The sequence below is a fragment of the Cynara cardunculus genome (assembly GCF_001531365.2).
Source record: "Cynara cardunculus var. scolymus isolate 2C chromosome LG 17, CcrdV1, whole genome shotgun sequence".
Taxonomy (NCBI): Eukaryota; Viridiplantae; Streptophyta; class Magnoliopsida; order Asterales; family Asteraceae; genus Cynara; species Cynara cardunculus.
Window position 1 is genome coordinate 2,525,434 of NC_037544.1, and position 7,785 is coordinate 2,533,218.

A 7,785-nucleotide genomic window follows, 5' to 3' on the forward strand; every position below is an offset into this window, starting at 1 on the left:
ATTTAATAGCAAATTAATTTATTTTTTGTTTAATAATATAACCTTTTTTATAAAGATAATAATTAAACATTTTGTTAGAACTCAATGATTATTTTAATTATATTTTAGATTTTTTATGTTTAAAATGAATGTTTATCCTGTATTTGATCATGTTTATTTGCTGTTAGTTATATGAATTTAAAAATGGAGCTAAGTTGTAATTACACAAAATTATTTGTACTCTTGAATTTTAAGTAATATGCATCGATAAACAGTATTTCATACATAAAAAATAGTTTTTAAGAGATTTTGTCAAATGATTTATAATATAACTAGAAGGGTACTCGCACAATGTAGCGAGATACATCTTCATTTTAATGTTTCGTTTTATTTTTTGTATTTATTGGTATAATATGGTTTATATGGTTTTGAGAAATATAATGTTTTTACTTTTGAATAAAAATAAATTTGAAGACATCATAAAATTTTGAAAAAGTATATCAATATTAATATTAAATTAACCAATTAAAAGTTTTCTTTTTTTTGCAATTTCTTTAATTCATTTTTTTATAATTTAATTTAGGTCAAATGGTGAAGTAATTTATCTTTGGCTTAACAATAAATTTTTTATAAAGATAATAATTCTGTTCGAACTCAATGAATTATTCTAATTATATTTTAGATTTTGTATATTTAAAATGAGATGTTTATCACGTATTTGATTATGTTTATCTGCAGTTAGTTATACAAATTCAAAAATGAAGTTTTAATAAGTTGTACCTGCGCACAATTTACTTGTGATCTTGAATTTTAAGTAATATGTATAAAGAATGATTTTTAAAAGTTTTTATCAAATGTTTTATAATATAGTATAGATAGAAGGAGTAACCTAGCCAAAAATCAAACACTTGGTTAATATTATTTAGGTTCAATTTTAATTCAAAATATATAAACAAAAAAATATCTTTTTAAATTAAAATTAAAATTTAGTCTGGGTAAACAGTGGCGGAATCAGGAACTGAGTTTAGCAGGAACATCAATTATAAAAAAAAAGTAAAAAAAAAACTAATATTAATTTTTAAAAAATAGCAAAAACAATTATATTATATCTTTAAAACACCAACCTAATACAAATTCAATGGTAAACTCGACCAGTTTTCATTTTATGAAACTTATCTATAATTTTCGTTATTTACCACAGTAAAAAATTGATTGTTTTTTTCTTATCCATGATTAGCCTCTCTGGTTTGTTAAAATTTATGACTGACATTTTTATACTCTTGTAACTGTGTATACAATTTTTATGACTATGGTTTTTACTAATAACAGAGTTAATAAAAATTTGTTTATCCAATTAATTCAGATTCTTTTGGTTTAATGACTCTTGTAACCGTGTATATGAATTTTATGGTATGATTTTTATTAAGTGTAAAATGACTAAAACACCCTTAAGTCAACCGTGTTAACGGATTTTTGTTAACTTCGGTAGTGAGATGGGCCAACAATAAGAAATGGAATACCACATAAACCATATCCATAGTTAACAAATTACAGGGACGTTAACCATTTGGGTTGTGACCCACTGGTCAAACCTCAGGGGGTACATAGTGAAAATTCTTATCAACCTCGGGTTCGAATCCAGGCGTTGCCAAAGTCTCTATGGCCATAAAGGTTCACTTATGATGACTTCAGACGATTCGTGATCGTGCAGATGATTAATCAGTGCACATAAACCAGCTCAATAACCCACTATTACCTAAAAAATTGTAATTTTTTGATAATACCATCAGGGCCAAAAGAGTAATTCACTCCCAAATAAATCGAAAGTTGGATCTCCATTGGATCTCACCTGAATCGCCCCATCGTTCCTTTTGAGGATAAGTTTGGTCCCCACAGTAGCAACAGAACCAGGGAAAGTATACAGAAAAGACGAAGTTTTAAAAGAGGAAATAAACTTGAACCCAAAAGGGAAACTCTTTTATCACCTTGTAGAATACGACAATCGTAGAAGGTCCAAATATTCTTCCTTTTTTTGATATTGATGGGTAGTTTTGGAAATAAATATTTCCGCATTATCTAAGCTTTCTTTTCTTTTCTTATAGCTTTTACTGAATTCATAAAATTAAATTAAAGAATCCATGCATTTTTAGGGAGCGAGTCATCTTTAAAGTTAATTAAAGGCTTACAAAGTTGACTGTATGTCTTTAATAAAATTTCACATTTGTAAGAGATTTTTTTTTTAGTTTTTTATCTGATTTCGATAGACTTTTTCGGTTGATTTCGACATACTATTTCGGTTTTATAGTTGATTTCAGCAGATTTTTTTTGGTTGATATTTTGTATTTTCTAATATCATTAATACTATGATTTATAATATTGATTAACATATATTTGGTTCATAATCAGAGCCGAACATGAGGAGGGCAAGTCGGGCGTATGCACAAGGCCTACAAGAATTAGGGGCCCATTTTTTTAGAATATAGTATCATAGTATTAACAAAACAAAAAAAAAAAAACATTTTTTATATAATATTTAATAGGATTAGAAAAAAAATTATATTATATTAAGTGTCGAAACATATATTAATTAATTATATTGAAAAATAAAATATGTAAAAAGTAAAAAGTTAATTGGTCTTTCATTTTATAATATTGTTTATTGGATCCGTAAGTTTTTTTTAATCTTAAACTAATTGCCTATAAAATCTTGGTGTTTTCATCATTATTCATCTTTCACCAACTCTTTTGATTATTTCATCTGTATTAATTTATTTTTGTATTAGAATATAGTAGATTTTGTGTTATATAACTAAAAAAACACCTACCTTTTAAAAAAATTACCAATTATATGAGACGGTCCAAATTATATATATATTTAGAATTTAAAAGATCAAAACTACCATTGTTTTTTCATACATTATGGACTATTTATTACTTAATATTTAGTTGATGAATTTCAAGTACTCTCACATCTTTAAATAAGAATAAGATCTCAAACTATAACTAACATGACTATTTGATTATAAGATTGATGGTTTTGAAAAAGTTTGTTTTAACCCGAAAAGTTTAAAACTGTGATGAAAAACTTTAATATGTGGTGAGATGGAAACCCAACTGATTTATATTAATTTACATAAGATATTACTTAGAATAGTTAACGGTATAAGCCCAAATGATATCAGTCTATATATTAAAGATATATCATAAGATGTTTTTGACGGTGGAAATGATGACGATGTTATGTAAATGATATGGTAGATAATATTAATTTTAAAATGATTATTGATTGATTTTGTGTCTAGGAATGCTTTATATGAACTATTAGTATTTCCTTAGTTCAATGTTATTTCTGATGATAAAAACGACATATTTTGTACTTATTTTGTTAAAAAAAACCCAAAATATCAATGAGTTAACGATATAGAGCATCTCCAGTAGATTCATCAAAAATCAAAATTTCTAAAGAAATTTAATATTCATCTTCAACAGTTTTTTATATTATTTTGGAGGATTGCAACATTAATTATATTATTAAAATATTCAATACACCTTATAAATATTATTTCTCTCTCTTCTATGCATTTAAAACTAATATATATCTTTCATGGGTAATCGTTTTTAAAGAGTTCTTCAGATATGGAGAATTTCACCTCTCTCTCTTACTTTCTCAATTTTAGAGAACTAGAAGCATACCCGTGCAAATGCAGCGAGATACACCTCTATTTTAATGTTTTATTTTAAAATACGGTTTTATATGATTTTGAGAAAATGATAATGTTTTTTGCATCCGAATAAAATATAAATTTGAAGATTCTATCTATATTAGTATCAAATTAACAATTTTAAATTTTTTGTTTTTTTGTGTAATTTTTTTAGTTCAAAATTTTAGGGGGTGTTTGGGATTGCTTATTTAAAACAACTTATGTTTTTTGTAAAAATGCTTATTAACTTATGTGGTATCAAACCGGAGTTTCGTAAAAAGTGTTTGGATTAGCTTATAGCGGTACCAAACTGCAATAAGCTGATAAGTTGTTTTTTAGTGTTTGGCAAATTTTGTTTATATCTGTAAAATGACCAAAAATGAGAAGGAGAAGATTGATGATGTTATCTGGAGAAGGGAGAAGATTGAGATCGATGTTATTTGGAGGAAAAGAGATAGGTATAAAGGGTAATAGGGTTAAARTGGTAAACTGGTAATAAGCAGTTTTTCATAAGTCATGACGGATTAACTTATCAAAAACTGCTTATTATCGGTTTGGCACCGATATAAGCAGTTTTATTTTTTCTTATCCAAACACTAGGTATTAGCTTATCACCGGTGCCATACTGAAATAAGTCAATAAGCAGATACAATAAGCAATCCCAAACACCCCCTTAATATAACTTAATTTAAATTTAATAAAGAAATAATTTATTTTAGGTCAAATAATATAATGTTTTTATAAAAATAATTTTTAGTTCAATCTATTTATTATAATTAACAGATTTAATAATGAATTAATTTATTTTAGATTTGATAATAAATAAATTTATAAAAATAATTAAGCATTTTGTTAGAATTTTATGATTATACTAACTATATTTTAGGTATTTATATTTAAAATAAGATTTTATCTTGTATTTGATTATATTTATCAACTAATTATATGAATTCAAACATATAGTTTTAAATAGTCGTATTCGTGCACCATTTATTTATAATCTTAAACTTTAAGTAATATGCATTATTAAACAGTACCTGATGCATTAAAAATATTTTTTTAAGAGTTTTATCAAATATTTTATAATATAGTATATACATTTTAGAAAATTTGTTGGAACTGATATAAGCTTAATAAAATTGGTTTTACAAATTAAAACGACAATAAATCAAAAACTATACACAAAAATCATTATTTAAATACCATAAAAAGACAGAAATTGCATTTTTTTTAAACAGTATAGTTTCTAACATAATTTTTAGAGTGTCATGTCAAACTTTAGAAATTCTCCTAAATTACAAGGATTTCTAACGATTTCTAAAATAACATATCATCATAAAAATTATATTTTAATTAAATAACAACAAAACTATAATCCAGTATATTTTACTATCACTTAATACCTAATAATTAATTAATTAATTAATTATAATAAAGTAAATTAAACTTATTAAATAAATATTTAATTTAATTTATAAAAAGTTTTTAATTCAATAAATAAATGTTTTTAATATTGCATAAAAAATTATATTTTTTAATGTTTCGTGCAATTTTAATTTATTTAAATATATTTAAGATATTAATAAAAAACACGAAAACAACGATTTGTTTGACTTATTAAGTACTTGTATGCGATTTTGGAGATAATTTTCGTACTCATAAAATATGCTACGAGAGATTTGAGGTATAATTATAGTAAAATTAACATCATCATAAATATCATCAAATTGACGAATATAAAAATGACGTTTATCTTCGACGACTATGTAATTTTTTTATTGTATTGTAATAAATAAATTATACCACTATTAATCAAAGATCAAATTATTTCTATTTTATAATAACCAAAATCTCATGCAATAAATATTAATACGTTTTTTGTAAACATATTTCACAAACTATTAAAAAAACACGATGTGGTATAAATCAATTTCTTATTAAGAAATTATATCATAGAGTTTATAATATTGTTCATTGTCACATCAACAAAAAATACTGATTTGACATTAGCAATTAACATAAACTAGTTTCTTATTAAAATCACACTCACAACTAGAGGTGGCCAAAAATCGGTCCCGGACCGGGCCATAACCGGTTACGGCCGGTCCCGATCAAGATAAAAACGTTTCATAACCGGTCCCTCCATAACCGGTCCCGGTTCCGGTGAAATCCTCCATAACTGGTCAAGCTTACCGGTAACCGGTTAAGCCATCCGGTCCCATAACCGGTTACGGCCGGTCCTATACAAAAAAAAAAAAATCAAATTTTTGGTAGTTAATAAATTTATATATATATATATATATAACAAAATATATTTTAAACGTATTTATAAAATTAAACGTATTTATTTATAATATGTTATTAATATGTTTGTAATATGTTATTTTTAATATGTTTTATATAAATACGTTTCAAAATATGTTTTGTTATATATACATATATATATATATATATATATATATACGTTTAATTTTATAAATATTTTTTTATATATATATATATATATATATATATACGTTTAATTTTATAAATACATTTTGTTATATATATATATATATATATACACGTTGACTTTTGTTGACCGGGCCGGGCCGGGCCGGTCTTATAACCGGTTCCGGTCTTAACCGGTCTCGGTCCTAAAAAACGTTAAAATCCATAACCGGCGGTCCACAACCGGTCCATACTGGTCCCGGGCCGGTTCCGGTCCCTCTCCGGTCCCGGTTCCGGTCCTCCGACGGTTACGGGCCGGGCCGGGCCTATTTGGCCATCTCTACTCACAACCAACACAATTTCTTAATTAGAAATCTTACTGGGCAATTAAAAAACCGTTAGGAAAATCTTTGTAGTGGATGATTATTAAGACCGTGTTTATTCAAAGATCAATAAAACAGACCAATAGGTGTAGCCCCTAGCCAAGCTAGTGAAGCCAATGTTAGGTCTGTTAGGTTTGCCCAATTGTTATAACAAGATATTTATTTAAAAGAGGTGTATAAAATATCATCTGATTCAATTATAACTGATTAATTAATCAAATTTCGATATCTGATTATAATTGGATTGGATACAAAATTTGAACATCAAGGTTAAGTTTGGCATGCAAGTTGTTGGTTTATAAACATTACATGGTTAAAAGTAGTTGTAAACTATATAATGATATACAATAAAGTAAAGATGAAGAATCGTATGAGAATAAGAGTTAATGTGAGAAGCACAATAAGAAATCTGAATCCTCCACTTTTAATCTCATCTCCATGCCATGAATTGTGCTTATCACAGGGCTTGATTTGGTTTATATCGGTGCATCTCATTAATGTTGATCTTCAATTAAGATTGATCTAAGGGTGGAAATCCCTTCTTACCCTTCTTATCATAACTTTCATTCTTGTTAGTCCCAAAAAGGGTTCTACAAGAGTAAACAACTTGTAAAAGGGGGGATGAATACAAACACAAGTTTTCACTTTTTAAATTCTCTTATTGATTAAAAAGAACAAATATGAGGATTTACAGATTGTTGCGAAAATGGATAAGGAAAGGTAAGAATCTAAACAATCTATGAGAATCACTAAACTTGTCTTGCACAAAGAGAAGTAAAAAAGAATAAAAGAGAAGAGTGTTGAAGGTATTGTTGAGAAGGATGATTTTTTCAACTATTTATATCCATTGCATTAAATAGATATCAGAAGGTATAATTCACATGTCAAGAGGGAAGTGGAATGCATGTCCTTGTCCACAAGACAATGCAGATTTTTGTATGTATAAAAATAGTTGCTTCAGGTAGTCGATGAGCATGTTTTGAGATAATAAAGTGACCTGTACTGTACTATTGTCTGGTAAAAGCAAGTGGCATGTACCTCTGTGTAAGAGAGTAAGAGAAACTGTTGATCCTCTCTCTCAGTGATTTGATGATAATCCCTTTTTCCTTTCGATGTATTTCTGTATCTGTAATTTCAGTTCCAGCGATCATACACTGAGCTTGTTCAGTGATCGCTGAAGAACTTGTTTTGAGATTCATTCAGAGACAACGATACTTCAAGAAAACAACACTCACACCAAAGATCCTTCAGCAAACGTCGAAGACTGAAACTGAAGATTAGAGACTGGCGCG